The following is a 22,174-nucleotide window of genomic DNA, read 5'->3' as shown; positions in this document are numbered from 1 at the left end:
TAGAAAAGGCAGGTTCTGCTTGACGAACCTGATCTCGTTTTATGACCAGGTGACCTGCCTGGTGGATGCAGGAAAGACTGTAGATGTTGTCTACCTGGACTTCAGCAAAGCTGTCAAAGCTGTCAAAGCTGTCAAAGGACAGTCTCCCACAGCATACTCCTCGACAAGCTGCCAGCCCACAGCTTGGACAGGAGCACTCTTCTCTGGATTAAGAACTGACTGGATGGCTGGGTCCGGAGAGTGGTGGTAAATGGTGTTGCATCCAGTTGGCGGCCAGTCACCAGTGATGTCCCCAAGGGATCAGTGTTGGGCCCAGTCCTTTTTAATATCTTTATTGATGATCTGCATGAGGGGATTGAGTCTACCATTAGCATATTTACAGGAGGCACCAAGTTGGGAGCAAGTGCTGATCTGCTGGAGGGTAGGAGGGCTCTGCAGAGGGATCTGGACAGGCTGGATTGATGGGCCAAATCCAATAATATGAAGTTTAACAAGACTGAGTGCCAGGTCCTGCAGTTTGGTCAGAACAACACCCTGCAGCACTACAGTTTGATGACAGAGTGGCTGGACAGCAGCCAGGCAGAAAGGGAACTGGGGGTACTGATTGACGGCAGACTGAGCATTTAATTGTAATAAACAGGTTATGTGGGTCCATATTGCAGATCTTAAGCGAATTTAAAGCATGGGCGAGTGCACAAAGGGCTTCAGCCTTTGGCACTAAGCTCATATGAGAGTTTTGGGATTGGCCTTTTCAATGTGACTGGCCAAATGGTGTCTAACCTTTTCCAACTGGCTTTTCAGACCACCACAGCCCCTAGTTTAGGCTGAGATGTCAACTTTGCTCCCCTACTCAGGGCTTTTACCTTCCAACCGATTTAACCCAGAAGACCCCCGGTTTTAAGTCATTAAAAGAAAAACAACAACAAAAAAAGAAATTTGGCTTCAGCTACAACCTATACTCAGGGAGCATTCACCACAAAAACCATCAAAATACTTTCCCAGACACCATTTTAGGTTATCAGTCACCCTCAGAACCTACTGAGGACAGCATAAACACAACAGTGATTATGATTCAGCAGTCTAATACTGTCGGAACACTCGCTATTAAAGAAACAATTGAAAACTGCTTCTAGTTGGATCTACCCTTGTGACCTGACAGGCCCCTGCTTTCTAAAACTGAAAACAGGACAATCTGCAATATGGGCACACCTAAACTAGAAAAGCATAATTGCAAAAACTACTTCATGGGAACGGGAAGGAAGTGGAGAGAGGACAGGTATTGGATCAGAATCATAAAAAGGTTAGAGGGTTTTAGGATAAAAGTTCTAGCTGACGAGCTCTTTTCAGCTAGAATGAGTGGATAGGGATTGGGAACTGGGGAGGTTACAGGGAGCCAGGGACTCTGCGAAAGAACAACCTTTTTGGGGTACCCTGCGCCTTCAAGCGGTTTGCTCCCGGTGATCTACCCAAAATAAGGAAAAAAGGGGTATGGATTACAGAGATGGATATTATCTTGCTCTTGGAGTAACAGGGGAAGGAGATCATAAAGTAGAATTTTCAATTCAGTGCAATGTTGAGGCTTAGATGTGTGGCTGCAGTGCCGGGTTTAGAAGGACAGAGTGGATTCCCGGGGATTTGTTAAGGGGAAGGCAGGTTAGGGATGGAGTTAGGGAGAAGGAGCAATGAGGGGAGAGAAAGACTGAGGAAGGAGGTCACAGAACTGAGGAAAACAGTTTTGGGGAGTGTCATGGTTTGGCCCGGAAGTGAGTTTCTGGAAAAGTTGAGGTCAAACCAACCAGTGGCCAGATTTGAAATGGGCACCTGGTGTGGCCACTGGAAATTTGGATACGCCTCTGAGAACACACTGGGGTTAAAAGCAGAGCATTCTGAGAGAAACTTTCTCTTTTGATCCAGCCGGTGAGTGAGTCTGACCTCCCCCTGCCCAGCTGCGTTTGGGTGGTGGAGGGAGAGGCCATGCGGCCTGTGGGGAGGGAGGCCGGAGCCCCCTGCAAGGTGCAGGGGTGGAAGAGAACTGGGACGGTTTGGGCAGCCCCCCCAGAGAGAGTGATAGAGACTGTGCTGGCAGCACGGCTGGCCAGAAGCGGGGGATGCGGCGAGAGAAGGTGCCCGGCAGCTGTGGGAGTCCTGGGCAGACAGAAGGGAAGATTTTAACCCCTTTGTAGAATAATGGAAACCTTACAAATACTGAATCCTCCTGAATCAGAATGAGGAGAGAGAGATGAGAGATGAAATGGGCAAGCGTGAGGAAAGCTGGACGAGGTGAGAAGAATCCTAGGTGGGAAGAGATGATGGAGTGGCCTTAGGCTGGACTCTTTCTTGTATGGCTATGGACAGACCCGTGTTTTTTCCCTGTGACCCAGAGACTGTATTTAGGGGGAGGCAATACCTTGGAGTCAAGAGTGAAGCAGCGACGTGAACAGAGACGACTGAGGAGGGTGTGGGCTGCCCTCTGTCTCGTGGAGAGGAAGATCTCTGTTCACGAGGCCCCTCGGCCCCAGGGGGTGAAATTTGGGGGGGACTGGTGTCCCAAAATTGAGGAACTGCTGCTTCTGGAACTGGGTGGAGCATCTTTAAATGGGGAACCCTAAAAGCAGTCCTGGCCCATGTCCAGTGGTGAGAGCACTGGACATAGGGGGGAGAAGTCACGAGGGCCGATGTTCTCTGGGCGGTGTCATGAGTGACATGGAAGCACAGGAGGTTTCAATTGTGCTTCCAGCGGGAAGCCTATGGTGCAAGGGGGGACTCCTCTCTCCCTGATGGATTTGAGGGTTGCTTATTTGAGGGGTGGTGATGGACTAGAAGTTGATTACCTGAGACATGGTGACGGGGTGGAAATCTATGGTGTTATTTCATTCTGTGGAGAAAAGGGAGGGGGGAGGAGAAATGTATTTGGAGGGTTTTCATTTCTTAGCTTTGTGTGTGTGTTCCTTTTTAGATATTGTAATTAATAAAGTGTTGTGTTTTTCCCTCCATCCCCAAGTGGGAGCTTGCCTTGTTCTGTTTCCAGGTCACATCTCACTTAACCATTTTGGAAATACACCTGCCATGGGGGCCCTGGCACTGTGCCAGGGTCCAACCATGACAGGGAGGTGCGGGGCTTGGGCAAAGCTGATAACTGCATCTTGGTGGTCTGGTGGCTCCCCAGCAGAAACTGGTGGGCTTGGGTTCCTTCTTTCGCCGCTGCTGTGGTCCAGGGCACCGCCTGCTGGGGCTTGGTGATCCGCACGGCCCGCCCGCTCTACGGCCCCCCTCCCCCCGCCACCTCCAGGCAGGGGGCGGCGGGGTCGGCCGCACCACAGTGGCGGTGACTCCCGGCGGCAGCGGCTCCGAGCAGCCACGTGGCGACCACGTGGCGTGGTGCTGGGGGCAGAGGGCCAGCTGCACTCTGCGTGGGGGCAGCCGACCAGGGCTCCAGCGGGCTGGCAGCAGCAGGCTGGCGGCCGCGGGGAGCTGGCGGTGGCGGGATGGTGGCGCGGTGTCTCGCGGGGCCTTTGCGCGGTGGTGGAGGGGCCGCCCGGGGCCGCAGCTGCAGCCCCGCACGGCTGCCCCACGGTGCCAAAGGTGGCGGGGAAGCGGTGTTCTGCGGGGTTCTGCGCTGGTCTGGCACGGTCCATTTTCGTCTCAGGGCTGCCGGTGCTCTTGCCGAACGTTGGTCGCTATTTGTTGGGGTTCGTTTTGGGGGGGGGGGGGGGGGAAACCCGGGGTGTTCCCGGAGGCCCCCCATGGCTGTGAGTTCACTGGCAGCAGCAGTCAGGTAAGGACTTTCCACACGGATTTTGAGGGTGCTGATTAGAAGAGGGTTTATTTGGGGTCCCATCCCTGGGAAGAGCACAGTTACTGAGGGGGAAGGGGGGAAGGGGGAGGGGGAGGGATGGGGAGAGCGTCTAGGGGATGGAAGACACAAGAAAGGAGGAGAAAGGCTAAGTGAGGGGAAAGGCTAAGAGAGGGGAAAGGCTAAGAGAGCGACTGGTCTCACTAGCACAGTTTAAGAGGGGGATTGAAAATGAGCACAGAATCAGACTTGGGCCAATGGGATTACAGATACATGATGGTTCAGGGCAGCACCACAGGCTTGGGAAATACACCATACATTTTGGAGGGGTGAGACAGAGCATACCATTTCAATAAAATGCAATACTACACAAGTGATTGGCGTTTTTCACAGAACTTTTTCCTAATATGCAACCTATATTTCCCTTGGCTCAGCTAAAGACTGTTCTCTCGTTCTGTCAGTTGATGCTTGGAGAAAGACCAGGGGCAGACCCCTGGCTGCAACCACCGTTCAGGAAGTTGTAAGGTCACCTCTGAGTCTCCTTTTCCCCAGGCTAAACAACACCAGCTCCCTCAGTTGTTCCTCATAGGGCTTGTGTTCCAAGCCCCTCACCAGCCTCGTTGCTCTCTTTTGGACACACTCAAGCATCTCAACGTCCCTCCTAAACTGAGGGGCCCAGAACTGGACACAGTACTCTAGGTGTGGCCTCACCAGTGCCCAGTACAGGGGAAGAATGCCCTCCCTGCTCCTGCTGGCCACACTATTCCTGATACAGGCCAGGATGCCATTGGACTTCTTGGCCACCAGGGCACACTGCTGGCTCATCTTCAGTCAGCTGTCAACCAGTACCCCCAGGTCCCTTTCTGCTTGGGCACTGTCCACCCACACTGTCCCCAGCCTGTAATGTTGCAGGGGGTTATTGTGGCCAAAATGCAGGACTCGGCACTTGGACTTATTAAACGTTGTCTTATTGGGCTCTGCCCATCCATCCAACTGTTCCAGGTCTCTTTGCAGAGCCCTCCTACCTTCCAACAGATTGGCACATGCTCCCAGCTTAGTGTCGTCTGCAAATTTACTAATGGTAGACTCAGTAACCTCATCCATGTCATCAATAAAAATATTGACCAGAACTTTCCCCAGCACAGACCCCTGAGGGACACCACTAGTGACTGGCTGCCAGCTGGATACTGCACCGTTCACCACCAGTCTCTGGGCCCACCACCATCCCTGAACCTCTTCTTCTACTGGCTAAACAGTCTGAGCTCCCCTCGCCAGTCCTCATAGGGCATGCCCTCCAGACCTTTCACCAGCTTTGTTTACCAAATCACAGTATCTTCTGAGTTTGAAGGGTGGGGAGATGTAATCAATGATACTTGTGGGTCCCTTCTAAGGACTATCCTCAAGTGTCACACCATGTGCCTGTGAGTATTGAACTCTGCCAGGCTGATATAAACCTCCCCTGACACAACTTTAGGCCATTCCCTCGCATCCTGTCACTGGTAACCAGAGAGAAGAGATCAGTGTCTGCCCTTCCTCTTCCCATCACATGGAAGTTGTAGATTGCAGTGAGCCTCCCCTCAGTCTCCTCCAGGCTGAACAAGCCAAGTGACCTCAGCTGCTCCTCATATGGTTTCTGTAGTGCTTCGAAAGGAAACCAGTGGGACATTCCAAGTCAGAACTACAATTTAATAGAAAAATTAAATTAAAGGCAGAAAACACTGTCTTAAACTGACATAGTCAGGATACAACCTGACACCCTGTTGGTCAGGGTGGTGGTAGCAGTCTGATTAAATGGTGGCTGCAGTCCTGTTGGAGTGATGGATGTGATTCTGTTGAAGTGGTGATCCTTAAGAAATGTCTGGTCTTCCTTTGAAGGTCCAGTGGCAATGATGTAGCACTTGTCCTCTGGGAATCCAGTAGGCAGGGCTGACGGTTGTGTTCCAAATCTCAGATTATATACAGGTAGGAATGCTTGGTTCCTTCCCCTAGGCGGAGCATCTCACAATGGGATGATGTAATTTTATGAGTCATGCAGTGAGACTTGATAGCCCCTTAGCAGAAGATGGTCCCGGGAGAGAGTTATCAGGGATGAGTCATGGAGGAGACAAAAAACACTGCCCCACCTGTTTTTAACAGCTTATGAAGAAGGTAATAGAATACATACTTTTGGTTGCATCTTACAATGTAACCTAAGACAGCTTCCTCTCAAGGCTCTTCACCATCTTTGATGCCCTCCTGTCACAAACGAGTGTGTTTGAGATCATTTAAAAAACATGACTTACAAGGGTATGAGCAAAAGTCAGATCAAATATTAAGTGACAAAGGACAACAGGTTTGTTGGCAAGATTCACTCTACATACAAAGGACAGCTAAGGCACAACAAGGGAAAGCAAGCAACAACAAAGCCTAAGAAAATCCAGACAATCAGAACAGAAATAAATTGAGAACTACCTAGGGGAGTGTGTGGTGTGTGTGTGAGTGTGAAAAGACATTGCAGACAAGGATAAAAAGGAATATGGCCTAAAAGCTTAACAACACTCAAACTTAATAGTACTTTAACTTAACTTATACCTTAAGTCTAGTAATTTAATATAGGGAAAATAACTTATACCAAACTTAACTTATAACTTAATTAATAGCGGAACCGTAACAATTTAACAGAGGAATAACACTTAACAGCATTTAACCTAAATTATAACTTGGACGTCAAGCTTAGCAACTCGACTAAAGGACACTTAGCAACACTTAGCTTATGTTTAACAACTTAGCAAAAGAACAACACTTAGCAGCATTTAAGTAAGCTTTTAACTACAGCTTAACCTTACTTCCAGGCCTGGATATGTAAATATCTGAGGTACTTAAATATCTGAGAAGGCAGTATTTCTCTCAGTTTTGCTATAGCATATGCACAGGGACATATGCACACAGAAACAGTCAATGCAAGCAAGGTACCTGTGGAAAATTCCTTTTAGACGTCAGTGAAATACTAATTTTGGATGCTTTTGCATCTCCCAGCAGGTGAAGGATCGGGCCTCGAGGAGTGAGGTATCGGCCCAGGACATGTCATGTTTTGGCGATCCTCCAGGTATAGCAACCCTGAGGGTTTGCTGGCTCTGAGAGGCATCCCACTCAGAGGGAGATAGCTGTTAGCACTGCGGTCCAGGACAGCTCAAAGAGTCTCCTTTTGGACTGCTGTTTATAGGGTTGCAAGAGAGTGGGCTTTAGTAATAACAATGTTTCATCCTGGCCACAGTTTGTGTCAGCACTTTCTTTGCAAGTGTGAGAACAGGAATGTTATGCCATTCAGGCAAGAGGAATATTTTCCAAGGCTGGTCATAAGGAAAAGAACAGTTTATGAGCAGTTCTTGGGAGCAGACAGTATTTCTGATAAGCTCAGAAAGAGCTAAGCCCAGGTGATGTTTTCAAGGACAAGGCCTAACAAGCATTTCTCAGATCACACTGCAGCCTAGAAAGGAGGCAGGGGGAATGCACCACCACACCTCGTTTGGATGCTTTCCAACAGCTCAATACCTTTCTTATATTGTGCGACCAGAAATGCGCACATTTTAAGATGAGGCCACACTAGTGTAGAGCAGAGAGGGACAATCCCCTCCCTTGACCAACTGGTGATTCTTTGCTTGATGTACCCCTAGGACATGGTCTGCCCTCCTGGCTGCCAGGGCACTGCTGACTCATATTCAGCTTTCCATTGACCAGGACCCCCAGGTCCTATTCAGCAGCACTGCTTTCCAGCTTCCCATTCCCCAATCTGTCCAGGGTTGCCCCATCCCAGGTACAGAATCTGGCACTTTCCCTTGTCTAACTTCATATGCTTGGTGATTGCCCAGTCCTCTAATTTTTCAAGATCTCTCTGCAGGGCCTCCCTGCCTTCGAGGGAGTCAACAGCTCCTCACAGTTTCGTATTGTCTGCAAACTTGCTTAGTATCTCTTCCGGTCCTGCCTCCAAGTCATTTATGAAAATATTGAAGAGAACTAGCCCTAAGATGGAGTTCTGCAGAATCCCACTAGAGACAGGTTACCAGTCTGATGTAACCCCATTCACTAGAACTCACCTGGCATGATGTGTTTACCCAGCTGTGTGCTGGACATTTTGTCCGGAAGGTTAATATTAGAGACAATATTGAAAGATTTACTGAAATTCAAAAAGATTACATCAACTGGCTTCCCTTCATCAACTATGTGGGTTACCTTGTAATTTGAACAAATTAGGTTTGATAAGCAGGATTTTCCTCTAATGAAGACATGCTGTCTGTGACCAAAGACTGCATTGCCTTTCAGGTGTTTTTCAATAGCTCCCTGTCCTGGCTCAGGGCAAATTTGGGAGAGAACCCCCAAAGGGGCTCTTCTAGAAAAGCAGATTTTATTGGCCTCTTCCCTCAACTGGTTCAGGAGAAAATACCTCCTTGGAGAAAAGTGGAAAAAAACCCTGTTTATTAAACAATAAAACCTCTTGCTGCTCCAAAAAAGATGGCAAACTCAGAAAAGCCCCCTCCCCAGGTTGCAGCTCGGCTCACTCAGTCTCTTATCAGTCCCTCCAGTGCTGGAAATGCTGTGGCCCAGGCCCGGCCCAGTGGGCCACAGGTGGAGCTGCCGGTGCTCTTCTGGGTGTTCAGTCCAGAGCAGGTTTGAACAGGTCTAAGAAAAAGAAAAACCACAGTCTAGGGAACTTCTTTGCCTCAGCTAGGTAAAACTAACTAAAAACAAAGGAGAGCTCTGTCCCGCTGTCTGTCTTATTTGAAGACAATACAGTCCAGGAGGAGGAATGTGGAGGAGTGAGTGCAGTGTCTGAACACAAACTGCGCGCAACTTCCCTCCTCCCTTCACTCTCTGGAACAAGTCTTAAAGTTGCAAAACTTATTATTCAGTATAAACAAAACAAGACGGTTGGGAATAAAAGCATCATATAGTCAACCCAGGACAACTACTCCCAGAACAATCTTCTCCATAACTTTACTAGTCACTGAAGTGAAAGTAACAGGCCTTTAGTTTCCAGGGTCATCCTTCTTGCTTTTCTTGAAAATTGGGACAATGTTAGCCAGCTTCCAGTCAGCTGATACCTTTTTGGATTCCCAAGACTGCTCAAAATTTATTGGGAGAGGTTTTGCAATGACATCAGCCAGCTCTTTGAAGTTTCTTGGATGAATCCCATCAGGCCCCATAGACTTCTAGGGATCTAACTGGAGCAGCAGATCTTGCACACATTCAGGGTTGACTGGGATTTGATAATTCTGGCAGTCATGGTCCTCCAGCTCAGGGCATTGAGACCTTCATGGTCCATCATCGGTGTTGAAGATAGAAGCAAAGAATGCATTAAACACCTCTGCCTTGTCCATGTCCCTCTTTGTGGGGTGACCATCCTCATCCTGTAACAGGCTGATGTTATTTTTACATTGCCTTTTGCCACTAATATATTTGAAAAAACTCATTTTGTCCCCTACAGTTCTGGCAGCTTCAACTCAAACTGAGCTTTGGCCACATGAATTTTCTCCCTGCAGTGGCAAGTAGTATCTCTGTGTTCATAAGCATGTCATTTGACCTTGCTTCCACTGGCCATAGACCTTCCTTTTTGGCCTTATTTCCAAAAGGAGAGCCCTACTCAGTCAATCCAACCTTTTGCTTTGCCTGCTTGACTTCCAACATTTAGGACTTGCCTGCTCCTGTGCCGTTAAGCAGGTGATGTTCAAAAAGTGACCAGCACTGATGGACCCCAGCAACTGCAAAACATTTTCCCAGGGGACCTTATTAGTTCCCTGAGCAGTCCAAAGTCAGCTGTCCTCATGTCTAGAGTTGAGGTTTTGCTGGCACTTTTCTTCCTGTCGCCAGAGATTTTAAACTTGATTGCTTCGTGGTCCCTTGGTGGCCAAGATGGCCTCCAATCTCCGCTTCACTCATGAGATCCACTCTGTTGACAAGCAGTAGGTGAGCTCCCTTTGTTCCCGTTCCATAAAGTTGTTATTTGGGTATTTTAGGAATCTTCTGGCTTATTTCATATCTGCTGTGTGATTCTCCCTGTTAATTTTTGGCAAGTTGAAGTCCCCTATAAGGACTATTGACTTGGAAGCATCCCTTAGTTCCTTAAAGAATAATTCATCAGCGTCATTGTCCTGTCTTGGCGGTCTATAGTAGACTCTGACAATTACATCTACATTATTTGTCTGCCCCATGATTCTTATTTAGAGGCTCTCAATTGTGCCATTGCTAACTGTGAGCTTCATACATTGTAACCCTTCTATTACATACAGTGCCACCCCTCTGCCTCTTCTGCCCTGCTTATCCCTCCTGAAGAGCCTGTAACCACCCAACATGGCACTCCAGCCACAGGACTCATCCCACCAGGTTTCATTTATACCAATGATGTAAAATCTTTGGGACTGGGCCAAAGCCTCGAGCTCCTCTTGTTTAATCTTCATGCTGTATGCATTAGTGTAGAAATATTTAAGGTGTGCTACATTATAGCCAACACCTTGTGAAGCAGATTGAGGGATCCCATGAGTGCTTGTTTCCTCAAGTTTTGGCACAGCATCCCAGCAATCACCACTGGCAAGCCCGGTTTTGTCCCTTTTCCCCTTCCAGTCTAGTTTAAAGTTCCGTCAATGAGCCCCGCTAACTCCTGTGCTAGAACCCCTTTTCTCCTCTGAGAAAGGTGCATCCCATCAAGTGTCAGTAGACCAGGTGTTGAGTAGATCACCCCATGGTCAAAAACCCCAACATTTTTCTGATTACACCAGTATCGGAGCTATGTATTGACTTGATGGATCTGCCTATTCCTTCCAATATTATTTGTTGTTTGTTACCAGAAGTGTCAAGGAAATCGCTATCTGTGTTCCAGATCCCCCTACCAATCATCCCAGGGCATTAAAGTCTCTTTTGATTGCCCTCAGACTTCTTATTTTGTTGTTGCCAGTTTGAACAGCCAATAGCCGATAGTAATCAGAGGGCCATACTAGACTGGAAAGGTTTCCAGTGATGTCCCTCTTCTGAGCCCCTGGGAGACAGCCAACTTCCCTGTCAGTTGAGTCCGAACTGCATATTGGCTCATCTGTTCGCCTTAGAAGGGAGTCTCCTAGTACAACTGCTCTTCCTTTTAACAGAGGAGGTTCTTATGTGGGGTATCAGTGGTGTTGTTTTAGGACACCCCACTATCCCAGAAGGACCTTCGCCCACCTCACTGGTTGTCTGGCCTTCTAGTTCCAGAGCCTCATATCTGTTGTTGAAGGTACCTGTCCTAATTGTCAAATTCTGAGGAGGAGGAACCTTCTTCATTGTATGTGCAGTGACCTGCTTCCAGCCTTCATCTTTAACAGACCCTTGACTAACAGTTGCCTCTCTCTGTACTGTCTCCAGCACCTCAATGTCCTTCCTGAACTGAGGGGCCCAGAACTGGACATAGTAATTGAGGTGTGGCCTCAACAGTGATGAGTACAGAGGAAGAATCACTTCCCTGGTCCTGCTGGCCACACTATTGCTGATACAAGCCAGGATGCCATTGCCCTTCTTGGCCACCTGGGCACACATTGGCTCATGTTCAGCCTCTGTCAACCAGCACCCTAGGTCCTTTTCTGCTGGGCAGCTTTCCAGACATTCTGCCCCCAGCCTGCAGTGCTGCATGGGGTTGTGCCGTGGTTTGATACTGGCCAAACGCCAGGCACCCACAAAAGTCATCTGTTCACCCTTCTGTTATAGTTGGGCAGAGACTAGTTTTACACCTCTCATTTAAGTGAACACAATCTGGTATTTCCTCTTGAGCTATAAAATTAGTAAGTTGGATGCAGCACAGACCATAATGAATCAGGACTTTGTAGCTTTCAAGCTACCCAAGTATTGCTGTGTATGGAATAGAAATAGAGTATGCTGGATTTGAGCTAAGACTCATGGAAGTTTTGCATTTCCACAAAGCGTAGGCACAACATAAAGCTAAATACATTGCTTGCTTCTGAAATTCACTGTCAGAGGTTTAATCTGATGTGTGGAGGTGGATTAAATGTCAAGGTTGTGGATTTTAGTAAATTATCTAAGCATGTAAGCGTGTAGGGTTTTTTTTTTCTCTTTGTTAATTAAATATGAATTAACACGGCTGAAGCAATCATGTATTTGATTTTTCATTGGTGTTACAGTAGATAGTGTTCCTCATATTTGCTGTTTCACTTCTCTTTTTTTTGGTGCCTTGTTTTTCAAGGTACAGTGCTCCTTGCTCTTGTACCTTAAAGTCCCTCATCATGGTGACTCATAATGAAAGAAACCTAGAAGCAGTTCAGAAAGAGAGACCCTCCCCCTGTAAACTGAAGGGAAATATACCCAGCAACATATGCACTGACAAGTCCTGTGCAGAATAGCATGTATTAAAAATAAGTATGGAGCAATGCTCCAGTGCCAGTACCCAAATGGCACGTTGTTTTCACTTTGTGCTCTACCAGTTGATGGTCCTGTCTCGTAGAGGTCTTGTCCATCTGGATGATGCAGTATCAGCAATTTAATAGCATGTCAGTGTAAGTATGCAGGAATAAAACACCAGAATGCTTCTGAAATGCTAATAATAGAGTAATAGGCACAGAGATCAAACCCTTTATGAACGCCATGTGAATACTAGTGACTTTCCCTGGGTGATCCTCCTTTCCCTAACAGGGTATTAAGTGCCATGTTGTTGTGGGTTTTTTCTTGTATTGGTTATTTGGGTAAAGGGGTACTTCTATAAAATTTGCATCCTTGTCTTGAGTTTCAGTAACTAAAGAATTTTGAAACACGTGTCTTTGCCTCACTTCTTTTCTAGAAGCATTAACTAAAAGGTAAATTCATATACAGCTTGTACGGAAAGTACTATAGCAAGAGCTCTGATTAAGACATCTCTTTTTCTTCCTCTCCTTTCCCCTGCTAGGTCTATCTTTGGGGACTGCTCATATGGTGAACTCATACATCCAGAGGACTGAGAATAGAGTACTGCCACATCTGGTCGATAAATTAGGAATAATACATTAGATAGCTTTTTGATTAGGTCAGAAAATAACAACAGAACTAGTTGCCTGAATATTATTAGTAGCCAAAACTAATTTAAGTGCAGCAAAAGGCATTTCTAATGACTGAGTAGAACTTTTTTTGCAGAAGATGAATGCGAAAGTTTACCAAGTGTCTTCCTCCCCCCTGCTTTTTAATATGCCATGGCAAATAAATGTCTTTGTTTTGCATCTGCTTCTTTATTTTCATAAGTTGGGGATGGAGATACCCTTTCCTCTAGCTTTAAAAAGGCAGAGGTTGCTTGTTTATTTGCTTTTAATTTTTTTTTCTTCTTCTCTTTCTCTTCTCTGGTTTGGTGAATTGAGAGAATAAAAATATCTCTTGTTTGATGCTTGCTTTGATAGTATTTGGACACAGTAGGGGTGTCAAGGGGGACTCTTTCTGTCCCATCCCATTTGGTAAAGGTCACTTCTCCATCTCTACTTCCCCAGATACTTGGCAGCTTTTGCTGTAAGTCTGTTTGCCCAGCATCCCATATTGTCTCTACCTCAGCATGTGAACTATAGTGACAGTGTAAATGGGGCCTTTATCAAGAGATCTTGTGGGACTGCAGGAGTCTCAGCTAAACAGCAGCAAGGAGGAACTCCACACCAAATGCAGTGTGGGTCTTCTTCATGACACAGACTTCACTGCAGGTAGCTGACTTTTCCATCATAACAGTTATTTTCTTTTCATGTGTCTAACAACAGTAAAATAACTGTATCCACAGGGGGCTGTAGCTAAAGGAGCAAGTGAATGTTTTCTTAAACTTTTGTTAAAATTATTTTCAGTCTATGGAAATTTTATTAACTTTGAACTCTTGTATCTTTTTCATTTGAACTTTTTGTTGATGATGACTGTATTACACTATTTTACCCTAGTCTACAAAATATAAACTATTTTTTATTAATTTTAGTATGTAAATGGCACAGCTCATTGTGCTGAGTGTATCTTTTGTCTGTATCCTGAAAGGAAGACATGGTTTGGATGTGTCTGCCTGTGCTAGTAGAAGGCCCAAAGTTAAAGAAAAACTGGTTGCTGCTCCCTTAGAATTTGGTTAAAGAGATTTTGCATTCCTTTGTTTGTAACTGTTTCTGATGGCTCATGTATGCAAGATTATTTTCCATTAAATATGATGTACCCTTGTTCTTTGAAATATATTGCAGAGCTCTTTTGCAATAGATGACTAATTCTCATATGACAGTTTGGTACTTATGTTACAGAACTACTGCAATAGTGCATTGAGGTACATCATTGTATTTGGTCTGTCTGGAATGGAGCTAATTTTCCCATAGCAGCCCTCCCAGTGCTGTGCTTTGCATTGGTAGCCAGAAAGGTGTTGATAACACACCAGTGTTTTGGCTATTGCTAGGCAGCACTGGCATAGCATAAACACTGTCTCTCAACATTCCCCCATCACCAGTAGGCTGCGGGTGGTCAAAATCTTGGGAGGGGACACAACTAGGACAGATGACCCAAACTGACAAAAGGGATCCATCAGGCACAGTATTGTCAGCTATCAGCAATGAAGAGAGAGACGGGGACTCCATGAGATGGTCAAAGAATCCGAATTTATTGTGGAGTACTGTCTTAGTTTGGAAAGACAGGTGTCTGCTAAGGAAGGCAGGACCCTCCCCTGAAATGGAAAAATGTAAACCCCCACCCTCCAAATTGTTATAAATTTGAAATTAAGGGGCTCTCAGGCAAAAATATGGGAGCAGGAATAACAGTTCTTTATAAGGGAAGAAAATAAAAAGATAAAATAAACAATGCAGTAGACCAAAACAACACTGACAGCGTCAGAACACAACCTGACACCCTGTTGGTCAGGGTATTGGTAGCAGTCCAATTGGAATTGTGGCTGCAGTCCTCCTGGAGTGTCAGGTATGGTTCTGTTGGAGCAAGGATCCTGTAGAAAGGGTGTGGTATTCCTCTGAAGATCCAGTGGAAGAGGCAGCTGTTCCTCTTGGAAATCCAGTGGAGAAACTTGTTGGTGTTCCAGAAACTCAAGATTATATCTGGGTAGGAATGCCTGGCACCTCCCTCTGGGCAGAGCATCTCACAATGGGATGCTATAGTTCTTATCAGTCATGCAGTGACATTCAGTAGCCTATTATCAGCAGATGTCTCCCTGGAGGGATGATTGGGTGTGGAAGAGATAAGGAAAACTGCTCACTTAACAGAAGACAACAGCTATACAGATGGCAAATAGAATACAATTTGCTTGGCAATCCATGACAAGTACAAATGCTTATATACTATTCTAGAAAGTCCAGTAATGTTTTACTATAATGATTGGGTTAATCATCACATAAACAAACTTACACATTTTACAACACCTCTTTCTTGCAGAGTTTGATGTAATTTTTTTCTTGTAAATCTGTCTGATTTAATCTTCTTGCAATCTTGATTTAATTCTCAAGGTTCTGATTGTTCTTGCCAAGGCATTGTGTCTATCAAATCTCTTAGGCTAATAAGGTCCAAGGTACTCCCTGTTTTGTGTGCCCCAATTGTCAGCTAGTCAGGGGGAGGGGATTACCCCACTCTACTCTGCACTGGTGCAGCCTCACCTTAAGTACTGTGTGCAGTTATGGGCACCAGTATATACAAAGTATATTAAGATATTAGAGAGTGCCCAAAAGAGGGCAGCAAAGATGATGAAGGGCCTTGAGGGGAAGCTGTATGAGGAGTGGCTGAGGTCACTTGGCTTGTTCAGCCTGGAAGAGACTGATAGAAGGCCTCATCGCAGTCTACAACTTCCTAGTGAGGGGAAGAGGAGGGGCAGACACTGAGCTCTTCTCTCTGGTTACCAGTGACAGGACCTAAGAGAATGGCATGAAGCTGAGTCAGGAAAGGGTTAGGTTGGATACTAGGAAAAGGTTCTTCACCTACAAGGTGGTTGGACACTGGAACAGGCTCCCCAGGGAAGTGGTCACAGCACCAAGCCTGCCACAGTTCAAGGAGCATTTGGACAACACTCTCAGTCACATGGTGGGATTCTTGGGGCCGTCTTGTGCAGGGCCAGGAATTGGACTTTGATGACCCTTGTAGGTGTCTTTCAACTAAGGATATTCTATGATTCTATGAAATTTATTTCCGTTACCTTGCTCACCAGGGGGTCCCCAAAGCAACCCCCAGGTAGAGGTAGATGCAGGCACCTTTAAACTCAGCCCATGCCACAGGAACACTGGCTGCTGTTCACACAGGCTTATCAAGAGTTATTCCCAGCTGCAAGGTCACTTGATTGATTTACAATCCTTCTCAACAGTCTTCTGCTTTTTAACCCATTCCTCCCAGCATTCCACCCCCTCACTCAAGAGACTGCTGCTGCTGGGGCTGGAAATGTGAGATAGGGAGTTTACAGAGGCATTCTTCACTGGGTTAACTGGCTGGATGGCTGGTTCTGAGGACAGGTGGTGAACAACCTCTAGTTGGCATCCAATCACTTGTGGGGGTCTCTAGGGCTCGGGATTGGGTCCAGATCTGTTTAATATCTTTATCAATTATTTAGATGAGGGGATTGAGTGCACCCTCAGTAAGTTCACAGACAACACTAAGTTGGGTGGGATTGTTGATCTGCTGGAGTGTAAGAAGTGTCTGCAGAGGGATCTGGACAGGCTGGATCGATGGACTGAGGCCAGTTGTATGAGATTCAACAAGGCCAAATAGTGGGTCCTGCACTTGGGTCACAACAACCCCATGCAACACTACAGGCTAGGGGAAGAGTTGCTGGGAAGCAGTCCAGCAGAAAAAGACCTGGGGGTGCTGTTGCATTAATAAGCAGATGGGACTCTGTTTCTTCATGCAGGAAAAGCTGAATGTTTATTCATATAACTCATTTTTATACAGTTTTCACAGACCTCGTGTTCATCTTTAATTGGCTAGTAGTTTTCTTGCCACTTAATTCACTGGTTAAAAGGTGTTTTGTGTGTATGTGCCAGGACTCTCTCTTTTACTCAGGTGTTTACATTTTTCCTTTGTGGATTCTCATGGGACAGATGTTTTGTTATTACAGGTGCAAACAGTTCTGTTACCAGAAGAATTTGTTGTGCTAACTGACTTTTCATTCCTTTGATTCTTTCTTCTGGGAACTTACAGGCTAGCTGGTAATTCAGCAGAGCAAGACCTGATTTTATAAGGCCTTTCTTTTATATCTCTACCTGTATGTAGCAGGGATGCTGGTTGAAAGCCAGATGAACATGAGCCAACAGTGTGTCCAGGTGGCCAAAGGGCCAATGGCATCCTGACCTGTATCAGCAATAGTGTGGCCAGTAGGACTAGGGAAGTGATTGTCCCCCTGTACTTGGCACTGGTGAAGCCACACCTTGAGTGCTGTGTTCACTTCTGGGCCCCTTATAGCAAAAAAAGAGATTGAGAAGCTGTAGTGTGTCCAGAGAAGGGCAACAGAGATGAGGAAGGGTCTTGAGAATGTCATATGAGGAGTGGCTGAGGGAGCTGGGGGTGTTTAGCCTGAAGAAAAGAAGGCTCAGGAAAGACCTTATCACTTTCTACAACTATCTGAAAGGAAATTTTAGCAAGGTGGGAATCAGTCTCTTCTCCCAGGCAATTAGTGACGGGACAAGAGGGCATGGCCTCAAGCTGGCCAGGGGAGGTTCAGGTTTGACAGCAGGAAGAATTTCTTCATGGAAAGGGTGGTTGAGCCTTGGAATGGGCTGCTCAGGGAGATGGTAGAGTTACCATCCTTGAAAGCATTCAAGAAACAAATGTATGTGGCACTTAGTGCTATGGTTTAGTTGGCACGGTGGTCAAAGGCTGGACTCAATGATCTTGGTCTTTTCCAGCCATAATAATTCTATGAGCTAAGTGTCCCACTCCTCTTGTTAGGAAATTAGGCCACTCAGTCAGCCAGGCATGCACTGTTAGGTTGTGTGATTTATGTATTAATTCCTAAGATATTGGAATATTGTCCTCCATCCCAGCTGATTCTGCAGTCATGTGTGGCATAGTGTCATCCACAAACTTACGGATTAAAGACTCAATACCCTCATCCATGTCATCAATAAAAATATTGAACAGAACTGGCCCCAGCACAGACCCCTGAGGGACACCAGTAGTGACTGGCCACCAGCTGGATGCAGCACCGTTCACCACCACTCTCTGGGCCTGGCCATCCAGCCAGTTCTTAACCCAGCACAGAGTGCTCCTGTCCAATCAGTGGGCTGCCAGCTTTTCCAGGAGTATGCTGTGGGAGACAGTGTCAAAGGCCTTGCTGAAGTCCAGGTACACAACATCCACAGCCTTTCCTGCATCCACCAGGCAGGTCACTTGGTCATAAAAGGAGACCAGGTTGGTCAAACATGACCTATCCCTCCTAAACCCATGATGGCTGGGTCTAATACCCTGGCCATCCTCTAAGTTCTGCGTGATGACACTCAATATAAACTGTTCCAAACCCTTACCTGGTACAGAGTTGAGGCTTTTTGGCAATGGATAGAGACGGGGAAGACTGATGGTGATTAAAATCCCATTTAATTGTGGGATACAAATGCTTATATACTATTTTAGGGAGACTGGTAATGTGTACTACAATGATTAGGTTAAAATCACATAGGAAAACTCATGCATATAACATCTCTTGCTTGCAGAGTTTAATGAGATTTTCTTTTTCCAGTAAACTTGTCTGATTGAATCTTCTTGAAATCTAGGTCTAATTTTCAAAGTTCCGTTTGCTTTTGCCAAGGCATCCTTTTATCAAATCTCTTATGTTAACCAGGTCCAAAGTCCATCATCTGTCTTGTGTCCCAATATCCCAATATCTCTCCCTTTCCTTTCAAACAAAACCACTCCTTTACTGGCCTTATTAATTAATCTATGCACACATTGAAAGGTATCATGATTAATACAATTATTATCAAAATTATCACATACATACCTATCTTAAAAAGAATCTTTTAGTTAAAATCTCCAGCCACCAAAAAGCTCATGCTTGATCTTTATAAACTAGAAACATTTCTGATGGCAGCTGCATTACTGGATTTAGAAAGGCTGCCAATAGTGTAATTGTATCAAAAGATTTTATTCTTATACACAGGGTGATAGGGAGAAACATTTTAGACTGATTCCTTCCCATGTATTTAAAATTAACACAAAAATCCAATTTCACAGAACCCCGGAACTCTAATTCTTGGGATTTCAAGGGTGTTTCAGGAGGGTAAGGGATCCAATTTGATATGATTTTATTTGCTTTCTAAATGTTTTGTGTAAATATTTGTGTAAAATTTTGGAGGGTCTATATTTCCCCCTAATATTTTTATTTGTTGTTTTTTTAATAACATGTGTGTTTCTTGTTATAAACAGAAAGGTAACATAAAAGCATAACAATATGTAACAAAACAATAAACTTATACTAAGTAAAAATAAATCAGATAATAGATACAATTAGTAGCATGTGAAAAATAGAATGGTGATTTAAAACAATGCATTAACAATTTCTTAAATATTGTACTATTACTTAGAGTCTGTAGTAATTGGCAAGATTCATTTTTAAAGTGAGAGCTTAGAACATCATTCCCGGGTAAGATTTCCAAGTTCACCTTAAAAGGAGGTTTAGCTATTATAGGTCCAAATCTGTTAGGTTATAATTACTTGAATATAATTTTGGTGCAGAAAATTTTCTCTACTAGTTAAGGCCAGGACTTGGCCAGGCTTCAGGCTTCTAACTGGAAGAGTCTTTTTAATATATTTTAAAAACCTCTTAGCAATAGTAGTTAGAAAAATAATATATGTCTTAAAAATTGCTATACAACAATATGTGAAGGTTTGTAAAGTAGCTGGCTTTGTCATTTATCGTTAGTTAGTCAGTGGTACCATATACAAATAGCAAATGAATAAAGTAATGCTTGTTATAAAAAGTCAGTGAATTCACATCATAAGATTAACAGCATAATCAGGGTTACCAATATATCAGTAGAAACTATCTTAAGAAACTGAGGTTATATTTTCCTAGACATATATGACATTAAAGCAAAAAAGTAAAAAAGAAAGCATTAAATAGTTCATAACTAATAAAGGTCATAACATGGAATTGTTTCTCATTGTTCAGTGTTACTTATAAAAAATAAAATAGCAAAACTTGTTCTTATTTCTGTAACAAAATAGCGCTATCTTGTAATTTAAATGAGCAAATTTAAACAAAATTCATTCAGACTTTATGTCATTCACTTGTATAGCAAAGGAATTATGTCTTATAACTCAAACAGGTATATGTCAACAAAACATAGAATCAACTTCATTAAAACTTAATCTTAATAAATATATCTAAGGGAACTTAAAGTTAACATCACTGAGACTAAACAAAAATAAATCTTAACCATAATTAACTAATTTAAACTATTATTACAAAAAGGTTACTGAAAATTTGTTATATAACAGTTAAACATCAAGCTAATTATGTAAGTAAAGAACTTTACTGAAATATTTCCAATAAAATTACTTTGTTAGAACTATGGAGTACAAAGCAAGCACTTAATAAAGCTGACAGTGGAGTTAAGTCTCAAATAATTACTGCAGATAAAGTTCAAGGTTTGTTTTGATTGTGAGCTAAAGAATCTTGAATTTACGACTTATTTAATTACTCTAAGTGAACTATGCAGATTTGCTGTTACTTATATGTAAGAAGACACCACCTCTATACAAACACCTTTGAATTTTTCTAGTAATAATGCTGTTAAAAATCAGAAATCAATTCAAATGTGAATTGATTAGAAGGTAAATCTTAACACTGGCTGGAGCCAGCTGGGGGGTGCCGCACCCCCTGCAGTAGCTTTTAAAGATTGCTTGTAGGATAGATTTAAGTTTGGCTTAATAAGAGTAATGGTATATAAACACTGAAGGCTAAAACAAAGAGATTTAGTTACATAGTACTAAATAGCTGTACCAAAAAATTCACAACAGAATGCATTGCTAAAAAAAAAGGCAAGTAACTGGAAAGTATAACCTGTTTGACCAGGGCTAGGTGTCCCTCAGGGCTTTAGATCTGTATCAACTGTCCCTTGGGTAGCTGGGCTGCTCCTTCCAATGCTTGCAAGTGCCTGGGACACTTCAGCCAGGGACCATTGTGGGGGTGTTGAGTGTCCCCAATGACTCCTATAAAAAATCTGAATGCATAATAATTCCCCACTGTGTTAACACATCCCTCCTCCACAAAACCAGGGGGACAGACAACACAAAAAGTTTAACTGTGGTGATCTGCCATCAGGCCCTGTTATTTACACCAAGTGCTGGCTTTGCAGGCTTTGGCTTTTCCACCCATGCTGGAGAGTACCTGAGCCGTTAATGACAGGGCCATTGGCTTTTGAGATAAGTCACTTGGCTCCTGTATCAATGAGTCCTGTTAGGAGTGTGTCTTTTACCTTTCAAAGTCACTTTGCATTGGCATGTGGGACACTGAGACCTGTGGAAGCAAAAAATCTGCGGCACCCCTGTGGAACCAAAAATCCTCCTCCCTTTATTCAGTTATCAGGGGGTGCAGATAGGGGTGCTGCTGGAAAAGTATAAGTTGGGCTATATGGCTCTCGGCCGGGACTACACAGGGAAGCTGGGGAATCCATGCCATGAGTCAGAGTCAATAGCCCCAGGGAGAACAAACAATCCTGTTACCGAGGTGGAAGATCAACCCAAAAGCAATGCATAGGCTGTCCCGGTGGTCTGAAAACTCCTGTGGGAGTCAAATAGACAGATGAATCAAGCACAGTTACTGTGTTAGATGAAATAAATGGGCAGGAGATCTTTCTCCTTTTTAATGCCTTTATTAAGAAGAATCAGCTCAGGTGGGGAGAAATCGAGGGGTTGCGCCCACACCGCCACTGCTCCCAGGCGTGGCATGGAGGAGGAGGGTGATGCAGCTTTGTCCACTGGTCTGCAGGCAGAGCTGGGGATTCCGTCCTCACGGGAGATTAGCAGATTCCTGCTTTTTTGTCTAACACCCCGGGGCCTCTCTTTAATCAACATCTTTTCAGGTTAGGGTGAGAAGCAAAAAGGATCCAAGCAGGTACTGGACTACGCTCCCATCCTTAGATGTCACTTAGGTCACTTGTTGGCTCGTAATTTTGGGGGTTTTCCTGGGAAAAACTGTAAAAATTCGGGGCGCAATGCATTTCTCATCTGCATACTGGCTCTGATGTCACTCCTATTCTCTTCGTACCTGGAGGGTCTGTCCCATGTCCCTCCCTGGCAAGCGGCCAGCATCAGGGGGACAATGGTTAATCACCAGCTATTAACAGGTAATTGAAGTACTCCTCTTTAGCAGTGAAACTAGCTTACAGCAACTGGTCTGACTTGTTTTTAACTCTGCAACCTAAAAAAAAATATAACTTTCTATTCATAACATTAGAGGTTGCCAGGTCCATTCCT

General features: G+C 44.7%; 1 protein-coding gene across 2 annotated transcripts in view; it reads left to right on the top strand.

Annotated features, from left to right (window-relative positions):
* The window catches only part of LOC135289110 (zinc finger SWIM domain-containing protein 6-like), a 323,558-nt gene that overhangs the window by 51,878 nt on the left and 249,506 nt on the right, over positions 1-22,174 (top strand). The gene's annotated exons all lie outside the window — the stretch shown is intronic.

Source organism: Passer domesticus, chromosome W (genome assembly GCF_036417665.1).
Source record: "Passer domesticus isolate bPasDom1 chromosome W, bPasDom1.hap1, whole genome shotgun sequence".
Classification (NCBI taxonomy): Eukaryota; Metazoa; Chordata; class Aves; order Passeriformes; family Passeridae; genus Passer; species Passer domesticus.
This window is presented reverse-complemented; position numbering and strand designations above follow the sequence as displayed.